At 26.9% G+C, this 21,252-nt stretch overlaps 1 long non-coding RNA gene across 1 annotated transcript; it reads right to left on the bottom strand.

The window, feature by feature from the left end:
- Positions 1-3,318: 3,318 nt before the first annotated feature.
- Positions 3,319-4,573, bottom strand: LOC137836500 (uncharacterized). The gene is made up of 3 exons (XR_011085311.1): positions 4,413-4,573; positions 4,187-4,261; positions 3,319-3,408 (listed from the first exon to the last, which is right to left on the bottom strand). It is a non-coding gene; the product is annotated as an uncharacterized lncRNA (long non-coding RNA).
- Positions 4,574-21,252: the final 16,679 nt, after the last annotated feature.

The raw sequence follows: 21,252 nt of genomic DNA, 5'->3' as shown, positions 1-21,252 counted from the left end.
TTAAAAATTCAATCCATCTCCTCTGCCTCATATTTAACTCCTTTTGATCAAACAAATACTTCAAACTTTTATGATCACTAAACACATTAAAACTAACTCCGTAAAGAAAATGTCTCCATATTTTTAAAGCAAAGACAACTGCTGCCAATTCTAGATCATGAGTTGGATAATTTCTTTCATGCACCTTTAACTGACGAGAAGCGTAGGCAACAATTTTCTTATTCTGCATCAGAACACAACCCAATCCCTGATAGGAAGCATCACAGAAAACTTCAAAAGACTGATTGGTATCAGGGATTGTCAATACAGGAGCATTAGTCAACCTTCTTTTCAACTCTTCAAAGCTTTTCTCACATTGTTCAGTCCATGCAAAAAGGATGATCCTTTCTAGTCAATTGGGTCAAAGGAGCCACTATTTTAGAAAAGCCTTCTATAAATCTCCTGTAATATCCTGCTAACCCGACAAAGCTTCTAATTTCTGTAACTGTTTTAGGACGTTCCCACTGAAGTACAACCTCCACTTTAGAAGGATCTACTGATATTCCCTGTGCAGAGATGACATGTCCTAAAAATTGTATTTCTGACATCCAAAAGTCACATTTTGAAAGTTTAGCATATAACTGTTTTTCTCTCAAAATGTTCAGAACGGTTCTAAGATGTTATGCATGTTCTTCCCTTGTACGAGAATAGATCAAGATATCATCTATGAACACTATCACAAACTTATCAAGAAAAGGTCTGAATATCCGATTCATATAATCCATGAAAATAGCTGGAGCATTAGTCACCCCAAATGGCATAACCAGAAATTCATAGTGACCATACCTTTATCTAAAAGCAGTCTTCTGAACATCTTCCGCTTTCACTAAAATTTGGTGATAACCTGAGCGCAGATCTATCTTAGAAAAGACAATTGCCCCATGCAACTGATCCATCAAGTCATCAATTCTAGGAAGAGGATATTTATTCTTTATTGTTAACTTGTTTAATTGTCTGTAATCTATGCATAGACGTGACGAACCATCTTTCTTCTTCACTAATAGCACTGGAGCTCCCCATGGAGAAACACTAGGTCGAATGAATTGTTTCTCCAATAAGTCTTCTAGTTGTTTCTTCAATTCAGCTAACTCTGTTGGTGCCATTCGGTATGGAGAAATTGACACTGGGCCTGCTCCAGGAATCAAGTCTATTGCAAACTCTATCTCTCTTTTAGGTGGAAGTCCAGGAATCTCATCAGGAAATACATCCATAAACTCCTGAACTACAGACATATCTTTTTGTACTTTATCAGTAACTATAGAACAAGCCAAGAGCATAAAACATTCTGCACCTTCTCGTATCTCTCTCTCAAACTGATGAGCTGAGATAACCTGCATTCCTTCTAATTTAGGAAAAATTAACTTCTTCCGACCACAATCTATAAGGATATGATTAGTAGACAACCAATCCATTCCCAATATAACCTCCAAATATTTTAGAGGTATACAAATCATGTTGATTTTTTTTATCTCCGCCCATCTATAATTACTGGACACTCGGCACACATGGAAGAGGTTACTATAATACCTTCTGTTGGTGTAGATACCACCAACTCAAATTCTAATTCTCGGACTGGCAACTTAAGTTTCTTAGCACAATCAAAAGATATAAAAGAATGGGTTGCCCAGAATCAAACAATACAGATAATTGTGTTCCAAGGATAGAACAAATACCTCTAACAAGGCTATCAGACTGTGAAGCTTCAACTCCACTAATAGCAAAAACTCTGCCAGCAGCTTTGGGTTTTTGATTACTATTTTGTTGTACTTGTTGCACTCCACCAGAATTTGGAGCTCCCAATTGGACACGACAGTCTTTTGTTGCATGACCATACCTGTGACATCTATCACATGTCACATTTGACACTGGATGAGGGCAAAATCTAACAACATGTGGCCCACCGCATCTAAAACATTTGAAACTAGGTGGTGATTGAGAACTGGGTCTTCCACTGCTATAAGATTGAGGTTTGAAATAAGGTTTCTTACTATCTTCATATTTAGGCATGCTTTTAGAAGGTCCTCCCACTTGAGGCTTAGCAAGTCTGCTACTATTTTTCAAACTCTCCACTACTTTTGCTTTCTCCACTAGAGCAGGGAAATCTCTAATGGACATAGGAATCACCACTTCTTTAAGTTCTTGCTTCAACCCAAACTCAAATTTTCTACATCTCCAAGCCTCAGTCATGGTCTGAGTGTAGAATCTAGCTAGGTGTTTGAACCTAGTAGCATATTCAGTGACTGAAAGATTTCCTTGTTCTAGCTGCATGAATTAAATTTCTTTTGCATACTTGACACTATCAGGAAAATACTCCTCCAGGAATCTTACTTTGAAGTTCTCCTAAGTGGCACCTTCTCATTTGTGTTCCATCATTTGCTTCATGCCTATCCACTAAAACTCAGCTTCTTCAATAAGCATGTAGATGGCATAAGATAACTTTCTCTCTTCAGGGCATTGAGTAGCTTCAAAGATTCTTTCGATGTCTCTCACCCACTGGTCTGCTCCATCTGGATTTTCCTTGCCATTAAATTTGGGTGGATTGTGTCTTGGAAAATCCTCCAAACTAAAAGTATGGGGTAGTTGATGAAGCTGAGATGCTTCAACCGCTAATCTAGTAGTTTCTAATTGATGAAGGGCAGCCTAATGTTGTTGTGCCATAGTAGCACTCTGTTGTTGCAAGGCTGTTGCCATCATCTCTACTGCCCGAGCTAAGTTGGGCATATCTACTGGTGGAGGAGGAGTAGGTGGTCTACGTGCCATCTTCTAAGCACATAAAGAATTGGATTAGAAATTACTAAAAATTTCCAACTACATCTTTAAGACAAATTAACTTCAAAAAAATAATCATACGAAACAAGTAAAAACCAATCAAAACTTATCCCTAAAATGTACTCTAGCTACTTAGAATTAAGATAGAAAATAATCTTGATCTAGTCATGAGTGTGCACCCTCACCACTCTATCAAGATTCTTTTCATTCTTAATACTTTCATCTTTATTCATAACAATTAACTTGAGTCGAACACAAACAAGATTTCAGGAAAAACAACTTTGTCAAACATCTTATTAGAAACTTTTAACTTAGTCTTGAGGCTAGACGTAAACAAAAATCTATACGCAGGAGAAACAGAATAAACCCACTACCCTCAGGTTATCCTAAGGATGAACCGCTCTGATACCATTAAATGTAACACCCCATAATTTACATATAACTATTACAACAAAAGTTCTACAAGTTTCTATACAAACTTGGAGTTTTTCAAAAACATTCCTAATACATAATTAGGATTTATAGAAATACAATTTACATATCCACAACTCAAAATAAGACTCTGAACCCTCTAAGGCTCTCCTGCACCTGTATGGTCATCTGCTCGTGTACATAGTACAGTCATTGCAGTTCAAACACAACAAGAAAAGCAAGGGTAAGCTAGTAAAAATAGAATTTTATAATATACACAATTAAATCAAAAGAAAAAACCAAATTACATGATCAATTTCTCAAATTATTCAACTTTCTTCAAATCTCAAGAATAAACAATCACATAGATCTCACATGGATCTACACATCCAGAATATTCAACAAACAATATCTTCCGGAAGACCCGTATTAAGTAAGTCCTACCAGAGACTAACACCTGATCCGAAGATTACCAGCGAATCCAACAGAAAGGATCAGGGTAAGTTCAATACAACCCAAGCCGTGCATCTCATATGTCACGGTGTGCATGAACTCCCCCATCAGCTTCTCACCACCTGATATCTTAGTCTATGTGACTTAGATCATCAGTGAAACTCGGAGATCTCTGTTACCACATAGGCATCAATACTTAATACACAACAAACATCAGTCCATACATTGTCCCAAATGTATGAATTCAATTCCATACCATCCCGTCATACAATATCATTCCAAACACGATCCACAACATTCAAAAACGTAATTAAAATAAAAAAAAACAACACTTAAATATTAAACCATCAAAATATAATATTTTTACAAATTTAAATAATATATAAACAAACAACCCAATATATATAACACACAACATCCCTGCAAGAAAAATTGAATATTGGGACCACGTCCCTTCCGCATTCAGATCTTCTATCCTAGGGTGCTATAAAAAATTAAATTTAGCTTCCCTTACCTCAATTGCTTGCTTTCCAAGCAACTTTTAGAATTTTATTCCCCGCCGTTTGGATAAGCTTCAAGATTTACGGGCCTAATGCAAATTATCCAAACAGAACAAAATTTCAGTATATAATATAATAAGTTGAGAGGATTAAACTTCTCAACTGACCCCACCAAGATTGATGACTAAATCCTAAGGAAAAACATAGAACAAAGGATATTTAGAGTAAAAATGAACTTACTCTGTTTGAAAATCTGATCGGGTAGAAATGTTCCTTAACTCCTCTGCTACAGCGTGGTATGATCAGATTCTAAAAAAGATGAAGTTTGGGAGAGAAAATTAGGAGAGAGGGAGAGAAAAGCATATGGAGGGAGAGAGAGAAAGAAAGAATGTGTGTGACGGGGCTGCTGCTTTTTTTTTAAAAAAGCGTTGTTACATCTCCTACGAATATAACATTGTTAAATATTTATATATACTCAACTAAATATTCATTATTGAAATAAAAAGAAGGTTATATAATTTTTTTTCTCAAGACATAACCTTTAACTTTATATGTAAATGAATTTATGTCAAATATTTTTAAATGGTTGTAGTTATGTCTTCATAGGTGAAGAGATAGAGATGTAAGTAAAAGACAATTTTTTTGACAATAATAAAAATACTATCTAAATACCTATATATAAATACCCACTATACAGGGATTGTTTTTAAACATTGAAACTCAAACATAAATTTTACTTACATTGTTTAAAATTTTCTTTTTACAATAATGATATTTGTGTTAAAACGTACCAACAACTATTTTTAATCACTAAAAAAAATCATGAAATAGAAATCAATTTTTAGATACCAAAATAATTAGTTGCAATAGTAACTAAATTAGAGATTATTTTATAAACTAAAAAAAAAAATTGATTTCTAAATTAGTTTCTATTACTGTTAAATAGTTTCTAAATTAGTTTCTATTACTGTTAAATAGTTTCTAAATTGGTATCTAATTAGCAACCAAAGTTTTAACTACCAATTATTTAGTTTTTAAATTTGGTAGCAAAAATCTTGGTTGTTAATTAGATACTAATTTAAAACTATTTAACAATAATAAAAATTAATTTAAAAATAATATTTTTTAAATTTCTAAAATGATATCTAATTTAATTATTGTTGCAATTAATTATTTTTTATCTAAAAATTAATTTCTATTTCATAATTTTTTTATTCTACACTCAAAATTGGCACTACATAAAAACTAAACTCACATGTGTTAGCAATATTCTTTTAAATATATATCTTGCCAATATACATTTTCTTGGTAGTCAAAATTGAAGTAAATATTATTATTATAAGAGAAAAGGGCAAACTCAATTAGATTGAAGAAAGAAAAGATTAGAGATAGCAATGGGATAAACCAAGTTATGAATTTATTGGAACACCTATGTTAGCAATGATGGTAAACGACAAGTGAGTGGTTTGTGCAAACCCTTTTTGGTGAATAAGACGTTTTAAAGTGTAAAATAAAGGGCCCATTTTTTCCTATTTCTTTGTGCATTTGTGCCACGTGGCGATGATTTATTTATAAGTGAAAGTGTGACCTAATTAGTGAGTGCTTCCCCAAACATTAAAATAAGATGAAAAATGGGAAAATGGTGGGAGACATTGGGATTGAAACTAGAAGCACTAGGAAATGGTGTAGGGTCAAAGTCCTAGGAATGGGACAAGTGGCACATGCATCCGTACGAATGTGGGGCACGTGTCAGTTCGTAGGATACCCCAAGTGAAGGACCTATTATCAAAGGGATTTGTGTCCGATAGAAAAGTGAAGTTCTTCTATCCAAACCGCCTTCAATCACGCCCATCTCAACTACAAAGGCCCCAATCAAAAAGGTCAACTATGCAATTTTATTTTATTTATTTATTATTATTATTGTTGTTAATTATAATTAAATTATGAAATTTGGGATTTCATTATTCCTAATCTAAACCCTAATATATGTGTGGGTCGGTTGTGTGTTTACTATAAAATATATTAGAAAGAAAATTTTAATACTTATAAACAAATTATAGAGAGATAAATAATCACTTTAATGCAATAAATCTTGATATGTTTCGATTTTAATATACAAATAAATAAATTTATTATAAAAAAATAATTTTGTTTAAACTTTATTATTGTTAAGGTAATTAACACATAATAATTGTTATATATTTATTAAATAAAAATTAACATTTATATGTAATTAATAATTTTAAATTTATAAATAGAACAATTTTTTAAGATATGTTAATTGTATATTATATTAATTTTTTTGTTATATATATATATGTGAAAATTACTATAGACTAAATAATATTCATTATTTTAATCATATTTTTATATTAAAATTAAAACAAAATATGGCAATATTTATTATACTGAACTAACCAAATATTTATCTTTATATAAGAATTAGATACTATTTTTAATTTAAAATTTTAAGAGGATAAATTTATAATTTTTTCTATATTTTTTAAAATTGTATAAGCTCTCTTATTTAATTTTGGTTAGTGATTTATGGGATTGTGTTATTGCATCATTTAACATGTTATACCACAACCGATATATTGAATTTTAGAGCATTTCAATGGGTGGTTTGTGAGAGAGGGAACTTTGGGATACACTTTTAATTTACGTGAGCTTTGACTTTATTGGGTCCATCAAATTGAAAATTGATTGAGAGCTCTATCTTCTCCTTATCATGTAGCTCCAACTGAAAATCGTGCCAAAACATTGCATGGATTGAGATATTATTCTCTACTATTTGTAAAATGCGATTTAGAGCACACGAGTTTTCTTTTCATAAATCAACCCCATACATTTATTTTTTTAATAATACATAAATATTAAATACTAAGAAGTGAATTTTAATTTAACTCAAAGATACCATACAAGACTGATTTATAAAGACAATTTTTTTCTTTACTTTCAGACTATTCCCTCCACTACACATCAATTGTGTGAAAATGTCCATTTTTTTCAGCCTAACATTCAAGAGAGTAGTTCCATCATTTGAGAGAGTTGACGAAAAAATTTGTTGTATTCGACATTCCCTAATGTGAAGATATTTTTTTTTAGTTTTGTACTTCATTCTTGTACCTCGCTGATTTTGTTTTCGAGTTTTGTGATTTTCAAAAGAATGAAAAAAATAAGCGAACAAAAACACAATTACTAAAAGTAAAAACACCACAAAACTTATCTTAACCACCAACATTCACCACCAGCCATTACAAGCAACCACCATCACTTGAAAATAATAATAAAAAAAAATCACATTCTCCATCATACTCAAAAGGATATTGTGTGAAATAAAAAAAGTATTCAGGTACAAGGGGAATGTATGAAGGCACAATGATAATTTGACTTTATAAGGTGAGGTTTGCATTTACTTATATACTATAAAATATTCTACTAATTTGTGTATAATTATATATTTATGGATGATCCAATAGCCATCCGATAGCGGATAATTTAATAAGTCAAATAAACTTTCACTAGGATAAACTCTGATACCATAGTAAAAAGTTAACTTTAAGTTTAACTTAATCTTATAAAATTAACTTATAAAATAAGGTTTACCCATTTATATAATATGAAATGTGTTTATCTCTAGTCTAGTCGATGTTAAAATCATATATAGATTATTTCATTTTCTTTTTTACATTTTTTTTTCAATTTGTATAATAATCTAAAAAGTTACATGACAATTAATCTGAAAATGAATTACATTTTTAATAATATACTTTTGGACTTTCGGTGTGAAGCTTCTTAAGGTTTGCCACGTTGAACATATTCATTTGTGGAGTAGAATGAACTTTTAGATAGTGGAACTTAAAGTTAATGTGTCATTAATCATTGACACCTTTTCTTAATAACCAAAAACAATTTGATTAACAAAAGTGAGTTACGCAAAAACTACTATTTTAAGAAAAAAAAGTTAAATTCAAAATCAAATTTGAATTTAGATACGAATGGAATATGGACTGATGTTTTATTCGAAAATTAGGATAAATCTATTTGATATTTTTGTAAGAAGAAAAAAGTAATGAATACGCTATAAAAACATTAAATGGATGTCGATAGATACATGCTTATATGAGGTTAAAGTCAATAAATAATTAAAGAGTGGTAAAATTACTATAAATAACTAGTATAAATATGAGATAATGCTTTAATTAATAGAAATATTATTATATAGAAAATTCCATAAAATTATTATTAATATTAAACTAAATATAAATAATAATCTAAATTGATTATGATTCATAATATATTAGGCTAATAAAGATTGACTTATTTACATATGATAACAACTAAATTATTATAATTGGTTTGTTTAAAAATAGTGACAAGATAAACAATTTTTTATGGATAATTGTGATATGATTATTCTTTTAGATATTTGGAAGTGTAGATATGTAAATCTTCCAATATCAGAATCTAAATAACTTGGTTGAGAATATGGATAATTTGATTATTCTTACCTTTTGAGGATGACAGAGTTTTATTATTTTATAAAATTTTGTAAGTTTCACTATACAAAACACTTGTTTTAGTACATAAATTCTTTAGTTAAAAGTATAATGTTTAATGGTTTTTAGCACAATTTTTAATACTGTTATATAAATATTGAAACACAATAACTTGTGTTTTGTAAAGATCGAAGCATAGTATTTAGGTGTTTATTTATAAATATTAAATCATAATAGTTAGTGTTTAGAAACCAATTTTAAAAATAAAAAATAATTAGTTACTATATTGATTAAATTATATACTATTTTAGAGACTAAAAAATTGTTGGAATGTAAATTAATTTCTATTATTGATAAATTGTTTCTAATTTGATATCTAATTAGCTACCAACTTTAAAATCTAAATAATTTGTAGGTAAAACCTTGGTAGATACTTAAAAAATACAAATTTAAAAATTATTTATTAATAATAGAAACTAATTTAGATACCAATAATTTTTTTAGTATCTGAAATAGTATCTAATTTAGTCAATATAACAACTAATTATTTTTTTTTTCTAAAATTTATTTCTATTTAATGATAGTAGTGAACGTCAATATTTTACAAAACTTAATGCATAATGGTTAGTGCATAAATTGATGCATAAGTTAGACAAAAAATTAATGTTTAATTGTGAATAGTTTGAGGCAAACCTTTTATTATTTAATAGATTAAATGATGTTCACTATTTAATGTTTAACCAAGAAAAGATCGATGTGAATTGTTTAATGAAGTACCTATTAGATTGTGCATATTATGTAGTGCAAAATCAAGAAGAATTGGTGCAAATTATTTATCATAGTGATAAAATGATGCACACTATATAATCTTAAACCACAAAACAACAAGGACATATTATTTATTGCAAGACTAGAACACTCTTTAGAGTTAAACTTATAAGAGATTAATGTAAATGGCTTATTACAAACTTACTGTAGCTTATTATTTATGATAAACCAAAAAAAATTTGTGCAAATTGTTTATCGCATACTATTGGATCACATTGTTTAGTGGTAAATCAAGTATATATCGATCAAACTTTTTATTACAGTTTGATTGGAGTATATTATTTAGTTCTAGCAAAGAGCATTTAGGACCTTATAGTTTAGCGTAACACTTTTCATACTTTTCTGGAGGATTTAGATTCTGGTGTAATTTTGTAACAACATTTATTACTTACCAAGAACATTTATTCACGTTTTTTATAATGTATAAACGTTTAATACCTTTTTATACAAAAAACAACAAAAGGCAAGAGGTCAATCTAGAGATGTTCAAGGTATGATGTCAAGTTAAAGATGCTCAAGGTACAAGAGCAAGCTAAAGATTCTTAAATTATAAAGTCAAGTTAGAGATACCCAACGCGTGAAGCCAAATTAAATGTACTTTCGTACTTTAATAAAGAATTGTCCAAAACACTATGTTGAATTAGAGATGCTTAAGGCATGAAGTCAAGTTAGAGATGATCATGGAGTAAAGTTAGAGATTCTCAAGACGTGGAGTCGAGCTAGAGATGCTCAATCATGGAGTCCAACTAGAGATGCTTAAGGTGTGAAGTCGAGTTAGTGAAGTTCAGACATGGAATCGAGCTACAAATGATGAAGGCGTGGAGCCAAGCTAGATATGCTTAAGGTTTAAAGTCAAGTTAGTGATGTTTAAGGCATGGAATCAAACTAGATATGCTCAAAGTGAGTAGAACTACATATGATCAATGCACTAAACCAAACTAAAGATGTTTATGGTCAACAAACAAAGGCCAAACATACAATAATAGATAAGTTGACAAGTTCTAAGACATAAGTCAACCTTGACATAATGATGTACTAGTTTTGCATTTTTTCTTTTAAATAAAGAAAATACAAGCATAAGGTAAAATATATTTTTGTAATATACCAAAATAAATTAGGTAAGTTGTTTTTTAACTTCAAGTTGTGGTTAAACTTATGAATGTGAAATTTGTTAGTTGCAAGTGTACAAGTATGTTTTTGTATTTTGCCATCTAAAGGTATTTTATATAACATATAGACAAACACCAACATATGAAACAACACAAATATATTTATATGTAAAGTTTAATAAAAAGGAAATTTGTAACTTTTGTAGTCAATTTTTTTTATCAACTTTTGTTCATTTTACCTTACTTTTGAAATCACTTGAGAATGGTCGCACCCATATATGGGTATAAGAGACGTGTTTGTAGAGAAAATGAATAAGAGGTTCAACAACAAGGGTGTAGCTTCATCCATAGAGTTCTGTGATATGTTTTTGTACATAAAATTATACTAGAGATTTAATCACATGATTGTGATTATATGCACATGAGTGTGAGTGACAATTTTATTTAGAAAAATACATCAGAGTTTCAACCATTGGACAATGATTATGCCGACATGTGTGTGAGATATCTCATTCCTCCACCCCTCTACCTTCACCCTTCCTCCTTGAGTGTAAAATGTTTTAGGTTTAGTCGCAATGTGTCTACTTCATCACCCTATCATACATGTATGTCATCACCTCCTCACACCTTTGATCCACTACTATATCTCATTTGCTCCACCAGTCCATTCCACCTATGCTCTAACAGTCAACCACACATGGACTGCACAAGTGCATCCCACCTATATTTCACCAATGTAGTCCACCTCTGCTACGATAGTCCAATAGACATGAATTGCACCAGTCCAACCCACCCATGCTCCCCCAGTTAAGCCCATCCATGATGTTGCAGTCCATATGACCCTTACCACTTCCGACCATCATCTCCCTAGTGAGGAAGTGTAGTGTGATGCTACTATGAGGGTCATCACCCGACCTCTCGGTAAAAGGCTAAGTTTACTATGTTATTAATATTTTATTTCATTATCTACACTTAGGGTGTGTTTGCTTTCGGGGGTGATGGAGGTTGAGGCTGAGGGTGAATGAGTGTCACCCTTGTTTGCTTCTATGAGAGGGGGAGGTTGAGGGTGAGAGTGAGTGGAAAGTTAAGGATATTTAGGATCCTCTCATAATTGAAGAGAAAGGAGAGTGAAATGAGATGAAAAGACCATGGTGTCCTTCATACAATAATATTAATAATGGAAATTATTATTATTAATTTTATGTTAACATAATATATTTTAAAGAATTATAAATAATATTAAAATTATCTAAATAAAATATCTTAAGTAACAAAATTAATTTAATTTAATAAAATGTAAAATAATAAAATTATACTTACATTTAAAATTATATTTAATTATTTCTTTGAATTTTAATTTTTTTTCTTTTATTTATAAATGAAACTTTAAATTATTTTAATTAACTAAAATATGCAAAAAATTAATAATTATTTATTCTTTTCTTATATATAAGGGTAAATTTATAATCTTACAATTTACACTATTCAAAATAATTTAAAATATTCTTATAACCATCACATCACTCACGTACCTCAATAAACTTTCTTCATACATCCATTCTAACATACCCTAATCCAAACACACTACTTTTTTCACACTTTCTTCTCACACTCTTACTCTCCACACCCTCAACTTTCCATTTCCCAATCCAAACAAAGCCTTAATATTTAACAATTTGATTTGCATGTTTTGTAGGTGGATACCTAACCATCATGCTATTGAAGAGATTGGTCATGTAGTTAGGTCACAATTTATAGGGTTGTACTATGAGGCTATGACTCAGGAGGTCCAACTTAAATAGTGAACTAAATATAAGGTCACTTTAATTATTAATTAGAATAAATTACAAATGAACCAACTTTCAATATCATCAACATTAACTTATATGTTTTTCATTTTTATAGACTAGGGCCCCTTAAGATGAGTGGCAAATAATAAAAGTAAAAATGAGACTTTGTGACATGTTGAGTAAAGTCAGAACAAAGGCCTCCAAACCCAGTTGGATAAGAGAAGAAGCATAGGGGTGAACTTTTGAAGTATTGAGATACCCAAAAGTTTATAGAAAAATAATCCCCTCGGTTTTCAACTCGGAGTGGAACATTGTACTCAACAGGCCGCAAATCACACTTGGACATTATATTGGGTCCGGTAAGTAGTATTGATGACTTATATATAGTTTGTTACATGTAATTCAATTTAGTTGTGTAAGATATATTGTTTGTAATTGTACAACCTTTGTCAAGAATGTAAATATGGTTGCTTTGTTGAACCTGATGAATTATTTATGGGCACTCACACCAACCATCAGGGATTAACGATCATACAATAAAATAGTTCTAAAGGATAAACTTTTGATGTCCACCAAATAAATGCAACAATAAAGCTTTAATGTTGGAAATATATTGTTGGAGGAAAGAGTAGAGATAGAGTTTATGACACTGCAGACTTAGCTGTTAACTTCCGTCATGAGTGTCATCCTTCACTCAATCCTCCTTACTAGCTTGTAGCATCGATTACAATTAAGATGAGACTGGAAATGAATGAATTTGTCAACAAGTCCAACAAGTAAATGAAAAGTTGATGCATCAATTGAAAGAGCTAACTTAGCACATCAAAGAACTACACAGCTGGATGACGCAATCATGTTGATGCAACAACAATTAACTATGATGATGAAATGACAACTTGATGATACTTCAACATGTACGAGCCAGATTCACCCCCACTATGCTGAAAATTTTGATCATCAGTCCTTTACTTGAAATCCATAGTGTAAGTTTAATTATTTCACATTTCTTTTCATGTACTAAGTCTTATATAAATTTTAATCGTTTCCCTTCAATTTAATTATCATGTTTAATGAGACACTTTATTTTCTTAATATTGTAATTGTTTTATTTTTAGTTTTCAAACACTATTTGGACCTACTTTGAGTTACCAGACATTATTTATTTCTATTTCTTACTTATTTGGTTAGACAATCTCACTTTCTTAATTGTTCATGACATGTGTATGGTCCATTCCACTTCTCTGTTGCATTTTTAGCAAGTCTTTAAAATGTTAGTTAGTCAAATGTTTTTAAATTGAACTTTATTTTTTAAATCATCCCTAGTAACGACTTAACCAACACTACTAATTCCATTATTTTTTTTTATAGTGTGGGATAAATCGATGCAAATATTAACTCACTCTAAAATTCATTTTTTTTTCTTTTTTTCTATAACTTTGACTTGACCGACACAATTCTTTTAACTTTTTTATATTTAGCTTGGTTAACATTAGCCACACTCACTCTAAATCTCAATATTTGTTTAGTGTACGAGTTAACTTGACGAACCTTATAACTATATTATTAAATATTAATTATCCAATATACATTCTTTCCATAAAGAAAGACACGATTGAATAGCTTCCACATATATAAATTGTGAACATTTTAGCTAATCCAAGGTAAATGTTAATCACGCTTTAACATCGTCTTCTTTTAGTTTGTGTTCGTGTTTTCGACTCTAAGAACAATATTTGTTATTGCAGTGAATCAATATCCTATTCTTATATTGGTTAAACATTTGCAGAATAATTTTATACTAAAAATGTATGAAAACGAATTTCTTAAAAAGAATTTAATTTTTAGCTTTTTAATAATTGTTGTAAGACATTGATTAATAAGTCTCATGAAACATCTCATACCTTTAGTCTCATTCCCTTCCTTAATTTATCTTCTGGTTTTCCTCGATAGCAAACACAATCTTAAAAAGTGTACGTGGAAGGTTGATGACATGTAGTTAATGAATAGTACAGCAACATGATATTGGTCATCCCTCACAAACACAATACACGACAACACACAAGGCTAAGTTTCATGAATTGTTGTGCAGCCACATCTCTTGTTTCAATCCTTTCATTCTTCACTCTTTTCGGAAGCAACAGACAAAACTCGAAACCCAAAAGGTTAGACAACTGTTTTGTTTTGGATCTTCTACCCTTTCTGCATGCCTTACGCTGTTTATTGGGACTGCATTGCAAGTGGGGCTAGGTTCCATGAATCTATAATCAACTTTTTTTTTTAATTCTACACAAATAAAATGTGGAAAAGCTTATGTACAGAGATGTTAATTACCTCCTTTTTTTTACTACTTATCATATTATTATTCATCAAAGATATCATATAAAAGAATTTATTAGACACACTTCTTCTATTAGGAGAGAAAATGGAAATTACCATATGAAAAGGATATTTTTATAAATTAGTTTATATACGTATTTTGATTTATATAAACAAATTATTCTACTTTTTTTTTTTTACCTTTTTTTTATAAATTTTTACAGAAAAAATGGTCTCAATAGATCTAAATTAGTTTATTCATGAATAAATTATAAACTAATTTTAATGTATAAAAAACTCATTTTTTAGAAGAATTTATTAACAAACATAATACATATCTTTTTATACATCCTTAATGCATGGTAGTAATAGTGTTTTTCACAAACTTATATTTATTTCTAAATTTCCCTTGACACAGTTTAAAAAATATTATTAGTTATTATTGATTTTATTTACAATGTAATAAAAAAAATTATCCTTTCTTTGTCTGATTTTTACCTATCAAACTTTCATTTTCAGTAATTTCCACAAAACTTTAGTTTAAAATCTTAATTCCATTTAACTATCAATTTTATATTATTAATGTTTCTCCCCGATCTTTTTATACGCGATTTCAAGCTCTTTTGTTGAAACCAAAACACAAAATAAAAATAAATCTTAACATATATATAAAAAATTTAAATTATTTAAATTAAAATTGAAATATTTAAAAAATATGACATTTATAAAAAGGAAAAAGTAGTTTGTAAATGAACTTAGATATTTATTATGTTAAAATTGAATAATAATAATAATAATAATAATAATAATTAATTGATGATAATGTGCAGCGTTGACACAAAATTTAAGATTTTGACGTTGGAGTTGGTGAAAGCAAAAGGTTTGATGGGGATTACGTTTATATAATATAACAACCTATAGAGATAAGTCTCTAAAACGCGTTGTGCATGGTGGCATTGAATATTGAAAGTGCTTATTATTTAAGTGGCTTACGAAAGTTATTATTTCCAGAACACTAACATATCAATACCATTACGTACATCAACTCACAATTTCACTACACATTTCCCCACACTAATCTATAATCATTTTTAAATATTCTATTAACATTTCTTATATATCATACCAATCTCTTTCAGTTATTCAATCCCTATAAAGATAATGTCTATAAATGTTAAAAGAAATTATGATCATTTGAAAGACTTCAAAGGGTATTCTTATATATACACACACACGTTGTATTAGTATATATATATATATATATATATATATATATATATATATATATATATATATATATATAAATAAAATATATATTAAATATTAATCTTTTAAATTTATAGGTTTAGTAGTGTCTTATTAATTTATTAGTATTTATAAAACATTAATTTCTAATAAATACATAAATTAATAAATAATAGAAATTAAATAATGAGAAATTAATACTTTGCATTTACACATAAAATCACTAAATAAATACTAAATTTAAAAAATAATTAATCATTATATTGACTAAATTAAATATTATATTAGAGACTAAATAATTATTAGTATTTAAAATGATTTTTATCATTAATAAAAATTATAAAATAGTTTTTATATTGGTATCTAATTATTAACTATCAAAGTTTTATCTATTTTTTTTTTATAAAGTTTTCGTGTTAGGCATCACTATGCAACTTGACATCTCAGCTAAGCTGACACCTCAAGTAACAACAATCATCTGCCATCACATGAAAAAAAATATTATTAAAAAAAGAAAAAAGAAAGAAAATACAAAAATATGGGGGACTAGACCAAAACCCATATGTTAACACAAACGATACATAGGTAGATTATACCTATTCATAAAGAATTCTAAGAACAGACTAGCTGGGAGTTTATTATACCAATGAAAAGAATCTCTATGAATAAATCCTAAATTAGCCAACTTATCAGCACACGCATTCCCTTCACGAAAAATATAAGTTACCCTAAACCTGATTGTCCCACAAAAATTAAGACAAGTATTCCATCAATTCTGAAGCATCCACGGAACATTAGTCCTAGCAGTAAACGCAGCACAAACCAAGGCAGAATCACATTCAAGCCAGACATTAGTAAGTCCCATTTTTTGAGCTTACTCCATAGCATGTATAACTCCATAAAACTCAGCAACCAAAGCAGTTTGAACTTCAAGAAATGCTGAAAAAGCACCAATAAATTCTCCCATACTCCCACGAAAAATACATCCACAAGTAGCAAGACCACGATTCCCCCTAGCAGCCCCATCAGTATCAATTTTGACCCAGCCTGGTGAAGGCGAAGAACTTTACCACTACGAGTCTTAATACCGAAAAACTTAATCACGTTGAAGTCCAACATATCAAAGTTTTATCTATTTACTATTTTATATTTTTACTACTTTATATTTTTAATTGTTTTAGATAAAATATTTTTTTAGTTTATAAAATAGTCTTTAATTTAATCAAATAACTAATTATTTTAATTTTTATATAATGATTTTTTTGTAATATTGGTATAGTTTTATTTAGTCTTTTTAAATAATTTCAAATTGATTGTTGTTCTTAACTTTAAAAAAAAAAATATCTAATTTGTCTAATTTGAAATGAATTAGACAAATGTTTGTTGATTTTTTTTATTGATTGTTTATGGTTGTACCTTCACATATTTAAAATTAGCTTACCATATGTTTTAAATTTATGTTACCTTTGAATTATTAGTTGAATCCCCAAATATCTTAAAATATCATCACTTATATTTAAAATGCCACTGTAATGTAATATTTTATATAGATTTTTTTTAAAATATTTTAGAAGTAATAAAATATTTGGAAATATATTCTTTTAAGTCAATATTTTTTAGCTTACTCTTTCTTCTCATTTTTTTGTTCACAGCATGTTTAGTATATTTTTTAGTTTTATTCAATAAATGTTAACAACTGTTCACTCCACTATAAATATTATTTTCTAATTTATTTATTATTATAAAAAATTCACAGATAATTTTTCTGACACTGAACCCATTACCACTTGAACCGACTTATTTTTCTCGTATTATTCATGTGTATTAAATATAAATATAAATTTAAGTACAAATCTACCCTCTAACATAAGTGTTTAGGTAAGGTATTTAAAAATAATATGAGATTTTATAGTTTAAAAAGCTACGAGCTACTTTTGTAGTTTTTAGTTTTTTTTATACTTTAATATATTTTTTATTTCTAATTTTTTATCTATTATTATTTATTTTTACTTATATAAAAAATGAATTATTATATTACTTTAGTATCTCTTAAGCTATTTTTAATTTTTTGTATAATTCAAATTAAAAAATAATATTATAAAATGAAGTAACTCAAATTTTATTATATAATATTATATTAAAATTACACATTATGAAAACTGTAAAAAGGAAATTAAATATAATGGCGGTTTAAATGGAGGAATACAAAATTTAAAATTTAAATAGATAAAAATTAATTTTATTAACATTCACTATATTAATTCATTTAAATAAAATAATTTGTCCAAATAATATATACACACATATATGTAATTTAAAAATATAATTTTTTTAATGTAAATTAATTATTTAAAAGGTTTAGAATTAAAATTATATAATAATATATTTTTATACTAAAATTTATGTAATTACATGCTATTTTATATTTTCCGTGTTTGCGGATTATCAGTGTGATGTTATTTTTTTTTAATATATTTTTAATACAGATCGGATAAATTTTCTATCTAGCACCATTTATACTTTTATTTCTCTAACTAGCACTTTTTTGTTTTTATTTCCCTATCTAACACTCTTTTGTTTTTATTTCCCTATCTAGCATTCTTTTGTTTTTATTTCCCTATCTAGCACCTTTTTATATTTTATTTCCCTATCTAGCAGCATTTCAAAAATAAATTAAAAAATAATAAATTAATTTTTTTTTATAATTTTAACTTTGAATGCATTAAAAAATAAATATTTTTAATGTTTAAAATAGTTAAAAATATAATTAATGAATAAAGAAATGTGTTTTTACAAAATAAAAATAAAAAAGTAATAAATTTAAAATGTTTAGTTTAAAAATTATTTTTTTAAGAATGAATAAAATAAAAAATTAAACTCTACAACAACATAAAAGTTGAATATATAAACATAAATTAGTATTTATTTTTATTATTATTGATGATGTAATTATGTTAATTTCAAGTAAAAAATACATGACATAATTATAAAAAAACAAAGTTAAATAAGGACTGATATGGACATAAAAGAACAACATGATCGAAAAAAAAATGTTCATATTGTCAAATACCAAGACACATAAAGAATATGTCACAACATTACTGGATTGTGCACTTCTCGTCATTAATTATGTTTCATTTCGCACAAACTATTTAATGTACCATTGAAGAAAATATTAAATAAATTATCATCTTTCATTTATTTTCATTTTTATGATCAACATATACTTATTTAGTATCGCCTTATATCTCTTATGTTTATTTTATTTGGATTTATTTTTATATCTTTTATGTTTATCTTAATTTGTTTTGCCTTTATTTTATATCTTGTATGTTTTTAGTTATTATTTTTTTTCTACCATTTTTTTTATTGTTGCTGTTTTTATTTTCTAGACTTTTTTTTTTTTTTTCAATTTTTGCTTCTCATTTTTAAGCATTAAGTGTAACATTTGCATTAATTTTTCTTTTAGGATTTTGCATTTAGATAGACACTTCAATATTACTTGTGTATCCACTATTAATTAATACTAATTGACTTTGGTTTTTTTGTAATTATGTCATGTATTTTTTACTTGAAATTAACATGATTACATCATCAATAATAACAAAAATAAATAGTAATTTATGTTTATAGATTCAACTTTTATGTTGTTGTAGGGTTTAATTTTTTATTTTCTTCATTCTTAAAAAAATAATTTTAAACTAAACATTTTAATTTATTTTATTTTATTTTATAAAAGCTCATTTCTTTATTCATTAATTATATTTCTAACTATTTTAAACATTAAAAATATTTATTTTTTAATGCATTCAAAATTAAAATTATCAATAAATAAATAAATTATAAATAGGATTATAAATTTATATTGTAATATTATATAATATATATATATATATAATACAAATAAAAAAAATAAAGAATTAGAAAAAAACTAGAAAAAAATTAATTTTAGATTTAATAAAATATATTTTTTATAAAAAATAATCAAAACATAAAAACAGAAAGAGAAATGAAAATGTATAGATAGAAAAGAGAAAATAAAAGAGTAAGAATGCGAATACATGTTATTTAATAAATGTTGTAATTGATAATTTTAAGATAAAAAGAAGTTATTAAATTGAAAACTGTTATTTTTAAAAAAAATAAAATTAGAAAAAGATTAAATTGATATAATAAATTAATTATTATTTTTTCAAAAATAAAATTGAGAAAAAATTATATATAAAAAAACAGTTATGAGAATAATCTTTATATATATGGTTATAGATGAAGAGTAATATTTAATAAATATTGTCTTATTAAGTATACAATTTGACAAATACAGATTATATAGTAAGATATTAAATTTCAAAGATACAGAATATTAGAATATTAGATAATGATGATAAATATTAAATACTAATTGATTAGTATATGACAAATACTAATAGTTAACATTATTATTTTTACTCTATTTTTTTATTAATTTAATAACATTTAAGATTTATTAATTAATATGTATTAATATTTATTGCTAATAGTATATATCCAATTTAGGTAAATTTATTGGTTGGATTTCTATAATTAAATCAACTTTATTTTTTAGTCTTTTCACTTAAAATTAGTCAATTTAATTTTTACTACTAGAAAATCATGAAATAAAAACTAATTTTAGATATCAAAATTAAAAACTAAATTAGTTTCTATTCTATGATTTTCTTGTAGTGTTTATATATACTAATTTTAATTTGTTTTCATCTTTATTTAATACACTAAAAAATTATTAAACAAAAAATAATTTTAAAAATTAAAATAATTAATTATTATTTGACTAAATTAAAAATTATTAATAAATTAAAAAAAATTAGTATTTAAAGTAGTTTTTATTATTAATAAAATTTTATTAAATGTATTCTAAATTGTTATTACACACTAATATTTTAGTTATTTATTATTTTATATTTTAAACTAATCTATATTAAATTAATTTTTGTTAGTTGATTAATTTATAATATAAATATTAGTAGCTAAAACTTTGATAATTAATTTAAATACTAATTTATAAACTATTTTATAAGATTTTATTAATAGTAAAGGTTATTTTTAGATACAACTAACTTTTTAATTTCTAAAATAGTATCTAATTTAGTTAATATAATGATTAATTATTTTAATCTCTAAATTTAATTTTTATTTAATAATTTTTTAATAATAATAGATTAAATATGAATATTTAAAAAATACAACTACATATATTGAAGGTTGAATTATGTTTAAAATATTTATAAATTTGAGTATTTTTAAAACTTTA

Source organism: Phaseolus vulgaris, chromosome 4, assembly GCF_000499845.2.
Source record: "Phaseolus vulgaris cultivar G19833 chromosome 4, P. vulgaris v2.0, whole genome shotgun sequence".
In the NCBI taxonomy this organism is placed as follows: domain Eukaryota; kingdom Viridiplantae; phylum Streptophyta; class Magnoliopsida; order Fabales; family Fabaceae; genus Phaseolus; species Phaseolus vulgaris.
The sequence above is the reverse complement of the archived record's forward strand: the minus strand, read 5'-3'. Positions and strand labels throughout refer to the sequence as shown.